Source organism: Manis pentadactyla, chromosome 3, assembly GCF_030020395.1.
Source record: "Manis pentadactyla isolate mManPen7 chromosome 3, mManPen7.hap1, whole genome shotgun sequence".
NCBI classification, from domain to species: domain Eukaryota; kingdom Metazoa; phylum Chordata; class Mammalia; order Pholidota; family Manidae; genus Manis; species Manis pentadactyla.
In genome coordinates, this window is record NC_080021.1 from 55,671,703 (window position 1) to 55,688,229 (window position 16,527).

The 16,527-nt window shown below is 37.9% G+C and overlaps 1 long non-coding RNA gene across 2 annotated transcripts in view; it reads right to left on the reverse strand.

Annotated features, from left to right (window-relative positions):
- The window catches only part of LOC130682864 (uncharacterized), a 308,951-nt gene extending 294,895 nt beyond the window's left edge, over nucleotides 1-14,056 (reverse strand). For both annotated transcript variants that reach the window (XR_008996260.1, XR_008996259.1), the window contains exon 1: nucleotides 13,783-14,056. This is a non-coding gene — a long non-coding RNA (uncharacterized LOC130682864). The remainder of the gene's footprint in view (nucleotides 1-13,782) is intronic.
- Nucleotides 14,057-16,527: the final 2,471 nt, after the last annotated feature.

Consider the following 16,527-nt stretch of genomic DNA (forward strand, 5'->3'; position numbering starts at 1 on the left):
AATATGAATAGAAGAGCCCATAAAGGTGCATGTTTAAAATTACCAAAGAAACACAGTTAAATTCAAAGTGCTAAATTTCCACTCAATATCAGGACTGCTATTTTCGAATAATTCAGGTCTCCATGAGGAAAAAAACATGTAAAATATTGCTTTCAGTGACACTTCCCATTTAATGAAAAATGAGACTGTTTTTGGGGGGTGTTTTTCACCTTCAAGTCTTGATGGAAGAGGAGTTTTAGGATCCTTTGCTAGATTGCTACTTACCCATTCCATAAATCAGGAAAGTTATGTCAGATCAGATAAAATATGTCATAACCTGGTCTAATTCATAATGACAACTTCAGCTTTATTATAATTTTTTTAAAGTTCTGAACATCTGTCAAAGTAATTTTTAAGATTCTTATAAACACAATTCTTTAATTTTTAAAATAGATTCTTAAATATGACAAGTAATGTTAAAAAAAATTTACTGAGTAAATTTGAAGATCTAATTGGCTTTATTAAGTCCATGAATTGGGCAGTACTCTATGAAGTAAATAGAAAGATACTCCTAGAGTCATACAAAATAGGTTGTTATAGGCAGGAGAGTAGGACAAGACAATAGAGTAAAGAAAATAAGAGATTGTTTTGGGTAGGGCATCTTTCCCTTACGGGTAAGAGCAAAGGGTCTTACCATGTAGATTTTCTCATCTTTTGGGCCCTTGTGACAGATTACCTCATTAGTGCTGACCAGAAAATTCCTGATTAGCTGTTAAAAGGTCACATTCCTGGAATAAGTAACAGCTGTGATTAAGTCTCAGTTTTGGGGGCAAATGACACAATTTGGGGTTGTTGTTAAGTAATGGAGTAAAAAATATTAATGAAATGGAGTAATGGAGACCAGTTAATTTATGAAAAATCACAGATTTGAACAAATATGTGAGTAAAAAGGAAATATAATGAGTCAAATATTCTTTTAAAGATCCAAGGTAAAGAATTTAATTTAAAAAAATTATTTATTGAATGTTATGTAGAGAATTTGAGTGTAATGATTGATGGAAGTGAATAGCAATTTAATTCATTTTTTATTAATAGCACACCCTATTTTACTCAATCAGTAATGCTGCTATCCACTTATAACTTTATGTTTCATTAATATTGCTCTTCTTACTACATCTCAGATAAATTTTTGTCATCAATGAATAAAAAGATTGGAAATGTGAAAGTGGGAATGAATGTGAATCTTCTAGTCAGTGGTTCAAAAAAATATCCTATTCACAGGAATTCCAATTCACAGTAATGGATATTTCAGGGACTAGGCATCTTGCAGGGACCACAATTCAGGTAGTACTCCATGAATTGTAAACGTGATCCAAATGCTGGTGTGACAGAGACATACCATGTACGTTTTTACTCAGAGTAAGCAGATTAAAATTCAAAATTAATTTTTTCCTACTAAAATAATCAAAACACACATACAATCACCTAACTATACATATTTATCTATCAAAAATGCAGTATATGTATGTATATGTATATATAATTATAGTCCATTTTAAGCCTTCTAATCTGTGTTTGTATACAAAATATGGGCTTCTGAGAATATAGAGCTAACTATGTTAGAGAATGAGAACTGCTGATTCCTATCTGGCCAATCATTTGTCATTATGGTGCTTCAGATGTGGTGTATTTTAAAGCTATAAAAAATGAGAAGTCAATGAACCACTGTTTTTATTCAAAGGCTAGATCCTGGGCCCTAGTCAAAACCTTCTTAAAAAGGTTCTGGAGTTTATATTTCATGTACACTGCATAAACAATATGTTTTTTTCCTTATCTAAATAATACCAAGAACTAATCTCATTAGAAAAATGAGTGGTACTAAACAAGCAATTTTTTACATTTTTATGACACAAAAGGTGAGAGTGCAAGAGAGAGAGAGAGACAGAGGGATCTGCATCTTTTCATACAACACTTTTATTCCACTTAGTACTCATATTAAAGAATAATTAATGTCATCACATCTGTATAATATTTTTTCCCTTATAGAATATCATGAAAAGAAGCTGGATTAAAGATAGTGGCATGGGAGATGAGACAGAGGTCTCTTCCCCAAACCACATATGATATGAAAATATAATTAATACAACTAATCCTGAAAGAGCAAAAGGAAAGAAGGCTGCACCAGACTGCATAGACCTAGAGAAAACAACAGACTTCATGGAACAGAGTAACATACCAAAGCCATGATCCAGCAGGACTCAAGTCCTTCCCACCCCCAAGCTCACCAACAGGAGGAAGAGAAATGGAGCAGGGAGGGAGTGGAAGCCCAGGAGTGCTAAACACCTAGCCCTGGAGATCTGCTCAGGGGGCACAAACCCACATTGCATGGTGCTCTGGAGATTAGTGGGGTTGGAAAGCTAAGAGAGGTGGAATACTTGAAGAGACTGAGATTCCAGATGCTTGTGAAAAACAAGGATTTACATGTGGCTGCTCTGGGACAAAAGAAAGGCAGGCAGTCTGAGAGACTTCATAACAATGAAAGCACTGCTAATGAGGCAAGGATTGAACAGAGCTTCCAGCTCAGGAGAAAGGAGAGGTGGACAAAATTGTCTGGGTGCACTCTGCTAAGCAGGTGGGGAACATTCAGAAGCTTCAGGTGCTCCATTCCCCTGGCTGGCTACTCAGCTCTGAGGCCCCCCACCATGGTATACAGTCTGCTGTGCCTCTGTCCAGGCCAGCCAGCACTGGCTTACAAAATGGCAGCCACTATCCTGGTGTCAGACCAGGGAGAGGAAGGCCCTGCCTATGGGAGCTACAAACACAAAGCCTAGAGACTTACACCTGTATGCTTGGCCCACTGGGTCTGGCAATGGAGAAAGGCACAGCAGCCAGGAAGTAAGAAACAGCTCTTCCATCCCTCCAGGTACCAGTGCCACTCCCCTGCAACCCCCAACATCACTCCAGGGACTGAGAAGCTCCAGAGAGTAGAGCTTCTGGAAACTAGAGGGCACTACATACAAATATGAAACATCAAAAGAACCTGGTTAAAAACAAAATCCCACAAACAAAAGAAAAAGGGCCAAGTGAAACTGAACAAATCGATATTTCTAAAACCTGTTTTATAATAAAAATCATAAACATGCTCACAGAGATACAGAAAAATACTCAGGAAATCAGGGAGGAATTCAGGAATGAGATACAAATGTTGAAGAATTCAGTATCTGAAATGAAACATACAATGGAAGGATTTAAAAGCAGATTACATGAAGTAGAGGAGATGGTAAATGGATTAGAAATTAGAGAAGATGAATACAAAGAAGCTGAGGCACAGAGAGATAAAAGAATCTCTAGGAATGAAAGAATATTGAGAGAACTATCTGACCAATCCAAAAGAACAATATTCACATTATAGGGGAACCAGAAGAAGAAGAAGAGAGAAAAAGGGATAGAAAGTGTCTTTGAGGATGTAATTGCTGAAAACTTCTCCAATCTGGGGAAGGAGTTAATCTCTCAGGCCATGGAGGTGCACATATCCCCCAAAACAGGGGAATAAGGAAAACAACACCAAGATATATAATAATTAAAATGGCAAAGATCAAAGAAAAGGACAGACTTTTAAATGCAGCTAGAGAGAGAGAAAAGATCACATAAAAGGAAAACCTATCAGGCTATCATCACACTTCTCAACAGAAACCTTATAGGCCAGAAGGGAGTGGCATGGTATATTTAATGCAATGAAGCAGAAGGGCCTTGAACCAAGAATACTCTACCTAGAAAGATTATCATTTAAATTTGAAGGAAGGATTAAACAATTTTCAAATAAGCAAAAGCTGAGAGAATTTACCTCCCATAAACAATCTCTAGTGTATTTTGGATGGACCACTATAGATGGAAGTGTTCCTAAGGTTAAATAGCTGTCACCAGAAGAAATAAAACCACAGTAAAAAGAGTAAAGCAATTAATACTAAGCAGATGCAAAATCAAATCAACTGAAAGTCAGTCAAGGGAATGACAAAGAGTACAGAATATGATACCTAATATATAAAGAATGGAGGAGGAAGAAAAAGGACAAAAAAAACACCTCTAGATTGTGTTTGTAATAGCATACACAGTGAGTTAAATTAGACTGTTAGATAGTAAGGAAGTTACCCTTGAACCTTTGGTAACCACAAATCTAAAGCCTGCAATGGCAGTAAGTACATTCCTATCAATAATCACCCTAAATGTAAGTGGTATGAATGCAACAATCAAACAGCATTGAGTCACTGAATGAATAAAAAAACAAGACCTGCCTATATGCTGCTTACAAGAGACTCACTTCAAACCCAAAGACATACATAGACAAAAAGTGAAGGGATGGAAAAATGATATTTCACGGAACTAATCGGGAGAAAAAAGTATGAGTTGCACTACCTGTATCAGATAAAATACACTTCAAAGCAAAAAAGTCACAAGAGACAAAGAAAGACATTACATAATGATAAAGGGGTCAGTCCAACAAGAGGATATATCCATTATGAATATATGTGCACCTACATTTGTGAAACAAATATTAACAGAATTAGAAGGGGGAATAAAATGCAATGCCATCATTTTAGGAAACTTCAACACACTACTCACTCCAAAGGAGAGATGAACCAGAGAGAAAATAACTAAGGAGATAAGGACAAAGAGGCACTGAACAATGTATTAGAACAAATGGACCTAATAGACATCTCCAGAACATTCTCCCCAAGAGCAGCAGAATACACATTCTTCTCAAGTGCACATGGAACATTTTCAAGAATAGATCATATACCAGACCACAAAAAGAGCCTTGGTAAATTAAAAAGATTGACATTCTACCAAGCAGCTTCTTAGACCACAAAAGTATGAGAGTAGAACTAAATTGCGCAAAGAAAAAAATGAAGCCTTCAAACACATGGAGGCTTTACAACATGCTCCAAATTAATCAATGGATCAATGATGAAATAAAAATAGAGATTAAGCAATATATGGTGACAAATGAAAATAATAACCCAACACTGTAAAAGCTGTGGGAAGCAGCAAAGGCTGTGCTAAGAGAGAAGTAGTTTGCAACACAGGCCTACCTCAGGAAAGAAGAACAATTCCAAACAAACAGCCTAAACTCAAAATTAACGAAACTGGAAAAAGAAGAAAAATGAGGCCCAACGACAGTAGAAGGAGGGACATAATGAAGATTAGAGCAGAAATAAATAAAATTGAGAAGAATAAAACAACAGAAAGAATCAATGAAAGCAGGCCTGGTTCTTTGAGAAAATTAACAAATTAGATAAACCCTTAGCCAGACTGATTAAAAAAAAAAGAGAGTCTACACACATAAACAGGATCAGAAATGAAGAAGGAAAAATAACTACGGACACCACAGAAATACAAAGAATTATTAGAGAATACTATTAAAATTATATGCTAACAAACTGAATAACCTAGAAGAAATGTACAATTTTCTAGAAAAATACAACCTTTCAAGGCTGACCAAGGAAGAAACAGAAAATCTGAACAGACCAATTACCAGCAACGAAAATGAATTGGCAATGAAAAAACTACCTAAGAAACAAAAGCCATGGACAAGATGGTTTCACTGCTGAATTTTATCAAACCTTTAGTGAAGAACAAATACCCATTCTCCTTAATGTTTTTCAAAAAGTAGAAAAGGAGGGAATATTTCTACACTCATTCCATGAGTCCAGCATCACTCTAATACCAAACCAGGGAAAGACATCACAAAAAAAGAAAATTACAGACCAATACCCTGATGAACTTAGATGCAAAAATACTCAACCAAATATTAGAAAACTGAATTCAAAAATACATCAAAAAGATCATCCATCATTTTCAAGTAGGATTTATTCCACAGTTGCAAGGATGGCACAATATTAGAAAATCCATCAAAACAATCCACCACATCAACAAAAACCACGTGATCATTTCTATAGATACTGAAAGACATTTGACAAAATTCAACATCCATTCATGATAAAAACAATAAAAAAATGGGCATAGAGGGCAAGTACCTCAACATAATAAAGGCCATATATGACAAACCCACAGCCAACATCATACTTAACAGTAAACTGAAAGCTTTCCTTCTAAGATCAGGAACAAAACAAAGATGCTGAGGTGGAGCCAAGATGGCGGCGTGAGTAGAGCAGCGGAAATCTCCTCCCAAAACCACATATATCTATGAAAATATAACAAAGACAACTCTTCCTAGAATAAAGACCAGAGGACAGAGGACAACATCCAGACCACATCCACACCTGCGAGAACCCAGTGCCTCATAAAGGGGGTAAGATACAAGCCCCAGCCTGGCGGGACCCAAGCGCCCCTCCCCCCACCTCACAGCGGGAGAAGAGTAGGCAGAGTGGGATGGGGAGGGAGTCCAGGACTGCTGAAAACCCAGCCCCAGCCATCCAGACCAGAGCACAGACACAGTGCATGCGCGGGGCCCTGGATATTAGGGAAACAGGGCAGGAAGAATGGTGAGAGGGTACGGGAGGCCTAGCGTTGGAGGACTTAAGAAAAGCAAGTGGCCTTTTTCTTTTTTTTGCTGTTTTGTCTTGGCGAGCACTTTTTGGAAGTCTTAAAGGGATAGGGACCCCAATACTAGGGAAACAGGGCAGCAAGACCGGTGAGCAGATGCCTGAGACTGGCGCCAGAGAATAAAGAAAAACGAGTGGCCATTTTTTATTTTTTATTTTTTTATTAAAAAAAATTTTTTTTGTGTGTGTGTGTGTGGTCGTTGTTTTGTTTTGGCGGGTGCTTTTTGGAAGTCTTAAAGGGGTAGGGCAGGACACTTAATCCAGCAGTAGAGAATCCGGGGAACTCTGAGCACCCTAAGCCCCTGGGCCGCAGGGAGCACGGAAGACCCTTACAGAGATAAATAGCCTCCAGGCCGCTCCCCCTCCAAAGCGACTCCACCACTTTGGAGCAGAGGCCCGAACCAGGCCACACCCACAGCAACAGCGGAGATAAACTCCATAGCAGCCAGGCAGGAAGCAGAAGCCCTGTCTGGGCGGAGCTACCTAGCACAAGCCACTAGAGGTCGCTGTTATCCCAGGAGAGGAGGGCCACAAACCAACAAGAAGGGAAGTTCTTCCAGCCTTCACTCGTCCAAGCTCTGCAAACTATTCCTATCACCATGAAAAGGCAACTACAGGCAGACAAAGATCACAGAGACAACACCAGAGAAGGAGACAGACCTAACCAGTCTTCCTGAAAAAAGAATTCAAAATAAAAATCATAAACATGCTGACAGAGATGCAGAGAAATACGCAAGAGAAATGGGATGAAGTCCGGAGGGAGATCACACATGCCAGAAAGGAGATCACAGAAATGAAACAAACTCTGGAAGGGTTTATAAGCAGAATGGATAGGATGCAAGAGGCCATTGATGGAATTGAAACCAGAGAACAGGAACGCATAGAAGCTGACATAGAGAGAGATAAAAGGATCTCCAGGAATGAAACAATATTAAGAGAACTGTGTGACCAATCCAAAAGGAACAATATCTGTATCCGTATTATAGGGGTACCAGAAGAAGAAGAGAGAGGAAAAGGGATGGAAAGTATCTTGGAAGAAATAATTGCTGAAAACTTCCCCAAACTGGGGGAGGAAATAATCGAACAGACCACGGAAATACACAGAACCCCCAACAGAAAGGATCCAAGGAGGACAACAACAAGACACAAAATAATTAAAATGGCAAAGATCAAGGACAAGGAAAGAGTTTTAAAGGCAGCTAGAGAGAAAAAGGTCACCTATAAAGGAAAACCCATAAGGCTAACATCAGAATTCTCGACAGAAACCCTACAGGCCAGAAGAGAATGGCATGATATATTTAATGCAATGAAACAGAAGGGCCTTGAACCAAGGATACTGTATCCAGCACGACTATCATTTAAATATGATGGTGGGATTAAAAAACTCCCAGACAAACAAAAGCTCAGGGAATTTGCTTCCCTCAAACCACCTCTACAGGACACCTTACAGGGACTGCTCTAGATGGGAGCATTCCTAGAAAGAGCACAGAACAAAACACCCAACATATGAAGAATGGAGGAGGAAGAATAAGAAGGGAGAGAAGAAAAGAATCTCCAGACAGTGTATATAACAGCTCAATAAGCGAGCTAAGTTAGGCAGTAAGATACTAAAGAGGCTAACCTTGAACCTTTGGTAACCATGAATTTAAAGCCTGCAATGGCAATAAGTACATATCTTTCAATAGTCACCCTAAATGTAAATGGACTGAATGCACCAATCAAAAGACACACAGTAATAGAACGGAAAAAAAAGCAAGATCCATCTATATGCTACTTACAAGAAACTCACCTCAAACACAAAGACATACACAGACTAAAAGTCAAGGGATGGAAAAACATATTTCAGGCAAACAACAGCGAGAAGAAAGCAGGGGTTGCAGTACTAATATCAGACAAAATAGACTTCAAAACAAAGAAAGTAACAAGAGATAAAGAAGGACACTACATAATGATTAAGGGCTCAGTCCAACAAGAGGATATAACCATTCTAAATATATATGCACCCAAAACAAGAGCACCAGCATATGTGAAACAAATACTAACAGAACTAAAGGGGGAAATAGACTGCAATGCATTCATTCTAGGAGACTTCAATACACCACTCAGGCCAAAGGATAGATCCACTGGGCAGAAAATAAGTAAGGTCACGGAAGCACTGAACAACACAGTAGAGCAGATGGACCTAATAGACATCTATAGAACTCTACATCCAAAAGCAACAGGATATACATTCATCTCAAGTGCACATGGTACATTCTCCAGAATAGACCACATACTAGCCCACAAAAAGAGCCTCAGCAAAATCCAAAATATTGAAATTCTTCCAACCAACTTTTCAGACCACAAAGGTATAAAACTAGAAATAAATTCTACAAAAAAAACAAAAAGGCTCACAAACACATGGAGGCTTAACAACATGCTCCTAAATAATCAATAGATCAATGAACAAGTTAAAAAAGAGATCAAGGAATATATAGAAACAAATGACAAGAATAACAAAAAGTCCCAACTTCTGTGGGACGCAGGGAAAGCAGTCTTAAGAGGAAACTAAATAGTGATCCAGGCACACTTGAAGAAGCAAGAACAATCCCAAATGAATAGTCTAACACCAAAATTATCGAAATTGGAAAAAGAAGAACAAATGAGGCCTAAAGTCAGCAGAAGGAGGGACATAATAAAGAACAGAGAAGAAAGAAACAAAGTTGAGAAGAATAAAACAATAGCAAAAATCAATGAAACCAAGAGCTGGTTCTTCGAGAAAATAAACAAAATAGATAAGCCTCTAGCCAAACTTATTAAGAGAAAAAGAGAATCAACACAAATCAACAGGATCACAAATGAGAACGGAAAAATCACGACAGACTCCACAGAAATACAAAGAATTATTAAAGACTACTATGAAAATCTATATGCCAACAAGCTGGAAAACCTAGAAGAAATGGACAACTTCCTAGAAAAATACAACTTTCCAAGACTGACCAAGGAAGAAACACAAAAGTTAAACAAACCAATTACGAGCAAAGAAAGTGAAACGGTAATCAAAAAACTACACAAGAACAAAACACCCGGGCCAGACGGATTTACCTCGGAATTTTATCAGACACACAGAGATGACATAATACCCATTCTCCTTAAAGTTTTCCAAAAAATAGAAGAGGAGGGAATACTCCCAAAGTCACTCTATGAAGCCAACATCACCCTAATACAAAAAACAGGTAAAGACCCCACCAAAAAAGAAAATTATAGAACAATATCCCTGATGAATGTAGATGCAAAAATACTTAATAAAATATCAGCAAACCGAATACAAAACTATATCAAAAGGATCATACACCATGAACAAGTGGGATTCAACCCAGAGATGCAAGGATGGTACAATATTCGAAAATCCATCAACATCAACCACCACATCAACAAAAACCACATGATCATCTCCATAGATGCTGAAAAAGCATTTGACAAAATTCAGCATCCATTCATGATAAAAACTCTCTGCAAAATGGGAATAGAGGGCAAGTACCTCAACATAATAAAGACCATATATCATAAACACACAGCCAACATTATACTGAACAGTGAGAAGCTGAAAGCTTTTCCTCTGAGATCGGGAACTAGACAGGGATGCCCACTCTCCCCACTGTTATTTAACATAGTACTGGAGGTCTTAGCCATGGCAATCAGACAAAACTAAGAAATACAAGAAATCCAGATTGGTAAAGAAGAAGTTAAACTGTCACTATTTGCAGATGACATGATACTGTACATAAAAAACCCTAAAGACTCAACCCCAAAACTACTAGAACTGATATCGGAATATAGCAAAGTTGCAGGATACAAAATCAACACACAGAAATCTGTAGCTTTCCTATACACTAACAATGAACCAATAGAAAGAGAAATCAGGAAAACAATTCCATTCACAATTGCATCAAAAAGAAGAAAATACCTAGGAATAAATCTAACCAAAGAAGTGAATGACCTATACTTTGAAAACTACAAGTCACTCTTAAGAGAAATTAAATGGGACCCTAACAAATGGAAACTCATCCCATGCTCGTGGCTAGGAAGAATTAATATCGTCAAAAGGGCCATCCTGCCGAAAGCAATATACAGATTTGATGCAATCCCTATCAAATTATCAGCAACATTCTTCAATGAACTGGAACAAATAATTCAAAAATTCATATGGAAACACCAAAGACCCCGAATAGCCAAATCAATCCAGAGAAAGAAGAATAAAGTAGGGGAGATCTCACTCCCCAATTTCAAGCTCTACTATAAAGCCATAGTAATCAAGACAATTTGGTAGTGGCACAAGAACAGAGCCACAGACCAATGGAACAGACTAGACAATCCAGACATTAACCCAGACATATATGGTCAATTAATATTTGATAAAGGAGCTATGGACATACAATGGCGAAATGACAGTCTCTTCAACAGAAGGTGCTGGCAAAACTGGACAGCTACATGTAGGAGAATGAAACTGGACCATTGTCTAACCCCATATACAAAAGGAAACTCAAAATGGATCAAAGACCTGAATGCAAGCAATGAAACCATTAAACTCGTGGAAAAAACATAGGCAAAAACCTCTTAGACATAAACATGAGTGACCTCTTCTTGAACATATCTCCCCGGGCAAGGAAAACAACAGCAAAAATGAAAAAGTGGGACTATATTAAGCTGAAAAGCTTCCATACAGCAAAAGACACCATCAATAGAACAAAAAGGAACCCTACAGTATGGGAGAATATATTTGAAAATGACACATCCGATAAAGGCTTGACGTCCAGAATATATAAAGAGCTCACACGCCTCAACAAACAAAAAACAAATAACCCAATTAAAAAATGGGCAGAGGAACTGAACAGACAGTTCTCCAATAAAGAAACACAGATGGCCAACAGACACATGAAAAGATGCTCCCCATCGCTAATTATCAGAGAAATGCAAATTAAAACTACATTGAGGTATCACCTCACACCAGTAAGGATGGCTGCCATCCAAAAGACAAACAACAACAAATGTTGGTGAGGCTGTGGAGAAACAGGAACCCTCCTACACTGCTGGTGGGAATGTAAACTAGTTCAACCATTGTGGAAAGCAGTATGGAGGTTCATCAAAATGCTCAAAACAGACTTACTATTTGATCCAGGAATTCCACTCCTAGGAATTTACCCTAAGGACGCAGCAATCAAGTTTGAGAAAGACCAATGCACCCCTATGTTTATTGCAGCACTATTTACAATAGCCAAGAATTGGAAACAACCTAAATGTCCATCAGTAGATGAATGGATAAAGAAGATGTGGTACATATACACAATGGAATACTACTCAGGCATAAGAAGAGGGCAAATCCTACCATTTGCAGCAACATGGATGGAGCTGGAGGGTATTATGCTCAGTGAAATAAGCCAAGCAGAGAAAGAGAAATACCGAATGATTTCACTCATCTGTGGAGTATAAAAACAAAGGAAAAACTGCAGGAACTAAACATCAGCGGAATCACAGAACCCAAGAATGTACTAACAGGTACCAAAGGGAAAGGGACTGGGGAGGATGGGTTGGCATGGAGGGATAAGGGGGGGGAGGAAGAAGCGGGTATTAAGATCAGCAAGCATGGGGGGTTGGGAGAAAGGGGAGGGCTGTACAACACAGAGAAGACAAGTAGTGATTCTACAAGATTTAGCTATGCTGATGGACAGTGACTCTAAAGGGGTTTATAGCAGGGACCTGGTATAGGGGAGAGCCTAGTAAACATAATATTCTTCATGTAAGTGTAGATTAAAGATAAAAAAAAAAATGAAAGAAAAGGGGTATTACTCCATGATAGGTTAAAACTAACTGTAAATCAACGATTAATGCATGCTTTAAATATCGTTAACTCTGATCACTTAAAGGGTGTCAGATGATTGGCTATGGAGGTACACTTTTCTGATAATATTCTTTTCTCTTAAAAAAAAAAAAAAGTAGTTCCTGTGTGGTGACCTCCAATGAGTTCTACACAATGGTATAAAGGGCAGATCAAAGTGTGGGCAAAGGGTCTGTTTGTATTTATACAGAGGATCAAAGCCTAATTTGGCTACCCAGAAAATGAACTAAGATATGATATTAAGAAGAACTTTCAACATCAGCACTCTCTGGAAGAGTCATACCAGAAGATGATCATCGAAAAACCTCAGCAAAGATCCAGGCAATGCTGCAGTTGTAGCTGCATTCATCCCACTGGTTCCTGGACTTGCCATTGGAATGAAGAAGGAGATATCCAAGCTGGCCTGTGCATACAGTAAAACAACAAATTTGACTGGATCTATACTGTTGGAAGTCAACCAAGAATTAGGAGAAGTGCAAGTTGCAGCACTCCAAAATCTTGCGACTATAGACTATCTACTGTTAAAAGAACATATGGGATGTGAACAATTCCGAGGAATGGGCTGTTATAATTTGTCTGATTTCTCTCAGACTGTGCAAGTACAGTTGGACGATATCCATCATATCATAGACAAATTCTCACAAATGCCTAGGATGGCTAACTGGATTTCTTGGCCTCACTGGAGATGTCTGGTAATTATAGATATGCTTTGGTTATATAACTGTATTCCTGTTATGTTAATGTGTGTGTGCAATTTAATTAGTATTTTAAAACCTATACATGCTTAAATTACTCTACAAGAAGATATGTCAAAGAAATAATCAATCTCCCCATGTTTTCTTCTGTCTGCTGCCTCTATAGCTTTTCTTCTTCCTTCCTAATTACAACCCTTAAATAGAATTCGTGCCTCATATCGAATTTACCGAGTATCATAATTCCTCCAAGTGCTAAAGTTACCTCAAGACAAATGCTGGGCATAGAAGCCACAGGGCATAAATCTGCATAGAAGTAAAAAGCTAACCTTTTCAAACAATAAGGCTTCTCTCTCATTTACCAACTTTACATCTCCCTGTATGGCCCCGGAAGATGACTGGTTAGCCAGAGATGGGTAAGATTCCTCAAGGGAGGAACAACCTAAGACAGGCACAGTCGCAGGGGGGCCATCAGGTGAGAAATTGGGGATCAACAGAGGTGAGGCTTCGAACCTCTCCCCCCCAGTTTTGAGAGAAATCTTCTGCATCCATGGATGTTTTGTTGCCCTTGTCTAGCTTGGTTTAACACATAGTCTACAGGCACACACCTGATCATCTACATTTTCTCTCTTACAACACTAAACTAAGTTTTCTACCTTTATCTTACATCTACCTACCACTTCAGCATTTTATTAAAAATAATAATAATAATAATAATAAAGGGAGAAATGTGGGATCCACATATAAATCAAGTATAAAAATCAAACGAATATTCATATTTGATCTGATTGTTTATGGTTCATAATGCATGATCAAAACCGAAAGTTTCTGTGATGACTGCCCTTGCACTGTTCACCATGTAAGAACTTATTCACTATGTAAGAATTTGTTCACCATGTAAGAACTTGTTCATTATACTTTAGAAGATTAGAGACTGTTGAGAATTAGGCTTGGGGTTGATTAATGATTGTGCATTGAGTCCCCTATACAGAATTTTATTGTTGTTAACAACCATTTGATCAATAAATATAACATATGCACTCTCAAAAAAAAAAAAAAACTAAGATGCCCACAGTTCACACTTTTATTCAGCATATTACTGGAGGTCCTAGCCATGGCTATCAAACAATTCAAAGAAAGAAAAGGCATCCAAATGAGCAAGTAAAAAGTTAAACTGTAACTGTTTGCAGATGGCATGATATTTTACATAAAGAAACCCTAAAGAATCCACTCCAAAACTACTAGATCTAATAACTGAATTCAGCAAAGTTGTGGGATACAAAATTAATACACAGAAATCTATTGAATTCTTATACATTAACAATGAACTAGCAGAAAGAGAAATCAGGAAGACAATTCCATTCACAATTGCATCAAAAAGAATAAAATACCTATGAATAAACCTAATGAAGGAAGTGAAAGACCTATACCCTGAAAACTACAAGACACTCATGAGAGAAATTAAAGAAGATACTAATAAATGGAAATACATCCTGTGTTCATGTACAGGAAGAATTAATATTGTGAAAATGGCAATACTGCCTAACGCAATCTAAAGATTAAATGTAATCCCTTTCAAAATATCAATAGAAAATCATTCTAAAATTCATATGGAACCACAAAAGACCCCAAGTAGCCATAGAAATCCTGAGAAGGAAGAATAAAGCAGGGGGGGTATGCTCCCCAACTTCAGGCTCTATTACAAAGCCACAGTAATCAAGACAATTTGGTACTGGCAGAAGAACAGACTCATAGACCAATGGAATGGAGTAGAGAGCCCAGATATGAACCCAATATACAATAAAGAAGCCATGGATATACAATGGGAAAATGACAGCCTCTTCAACAACTCGTGTTCACAAAACTGGACAGCTTCATGCACGAGAATGAAACTGAATTACTGTCTAACCCCATAGACAAAAGTAAACTAGAATGGATCAAAGACCTGAATATAAGTCATGAAACCATAAAACTCTTAGAAGACAACATTGGTAAAAATCTCTTCAATATAAACATTAGCAAGTTTTTCCTGAAAGCATCTCATTGGGCAAGGAAAACAAGAGCAAAAATGAACAAATGGGACTACATCATGCTAAAAAGCTTCCCTACAGCAGAGGACACCATCTGCAGAACACCATCTCCTATAGTATGGGAGAATATGTTTGTAAATGACATATCTGTCAAGGTATTACAAAGATATTTGTAAATATCTGACAAGGGGTTAACATCCAAATACATAAAGAACTCACATGCTTCAACACTCAAAAGCAAATACCCTTGTTAAAAAATGTGCAGAGGGTATGAACAGACACTTCTCCAAAGAAGGAATTCAGATGGCCAACAGGCATATGAAGAGATGCTCCACATCACTAATTATCAGGGAAATGCAAATTAAAACCACAATAAGGTATCAACTCCCACCAGTTAGGATGGCCAACATAGAAAAGACTAGGAACAACAAATGCTGGAGAGGATGCGGAGAAAGGGTAACCCTCCTACATTGCTGGTAGGAATGTAAACTAGTTCAACCATTGTGGAAAGCAATACGGAGGTTCCTCAAAAAAATAAAAATAGAAATACTATTCTACCCATGAATTCCATTCCTAGGAATTTACCCAAAGAAACAACTTCTCAGATTCAAAAAGACATATGCACCCCTATGTTTATTGCAGCACTATTTACAATAGCCAAGATATGGAAGCAACCTAAGTGTCCATTAAAAGGTGAATGCATAAAGAAGCGGTGGTACAGATACACAATGGAATACTATTTGGACATAATAAAGAAACAAATTCTACCATTTACAACAAGGATGGAGCTAGAGGATCTTATGCTCAGTGAAAAAGGTCAGGCAGAGAAAGACAAATACCAATGATTTCCCTCATTTGTGGAGTATAACAACAAAACAAAACTGAAAGAACAAAACAGCAGCAGACTCACAAACTCCAAGAAAGGACTAGCGTTTACCAAAGGGGAGGGGTGGGGGAGGACAGTTGGGGAGGGAGGGAGAAGGGGATTGAGGGCTATTAGGATTAGTACACACGGTGTGTGTGGGGTGCTAATGGTGAAGACAGTGTAGCACAGAGAAGACAAGTAGTGACACTGTGGCATCTTACTACACTGACGGACAGTGACTGCACTGGGGTATGGGGGGGACTTGTTAATATGGGTGAATGTAGTCACCACATTGTTTTTCATGTGAAACCTTCATAAGGGTGTATATCAATGATACCCTAATAAAGAATATCATGAAAAAATTTGAGAATGCAGTATAACTTTCTACTTTGCAATATTCACTCACTTTTTATGTCTCTTTTATATACCATTAAATTAAACAAGGAATAATAAGTTATTCCAAAAATATGGTTGCCCCTCTAGGGGAGAGATTAAAAGAACCATTAAGGAAGTCCAGTCCCTT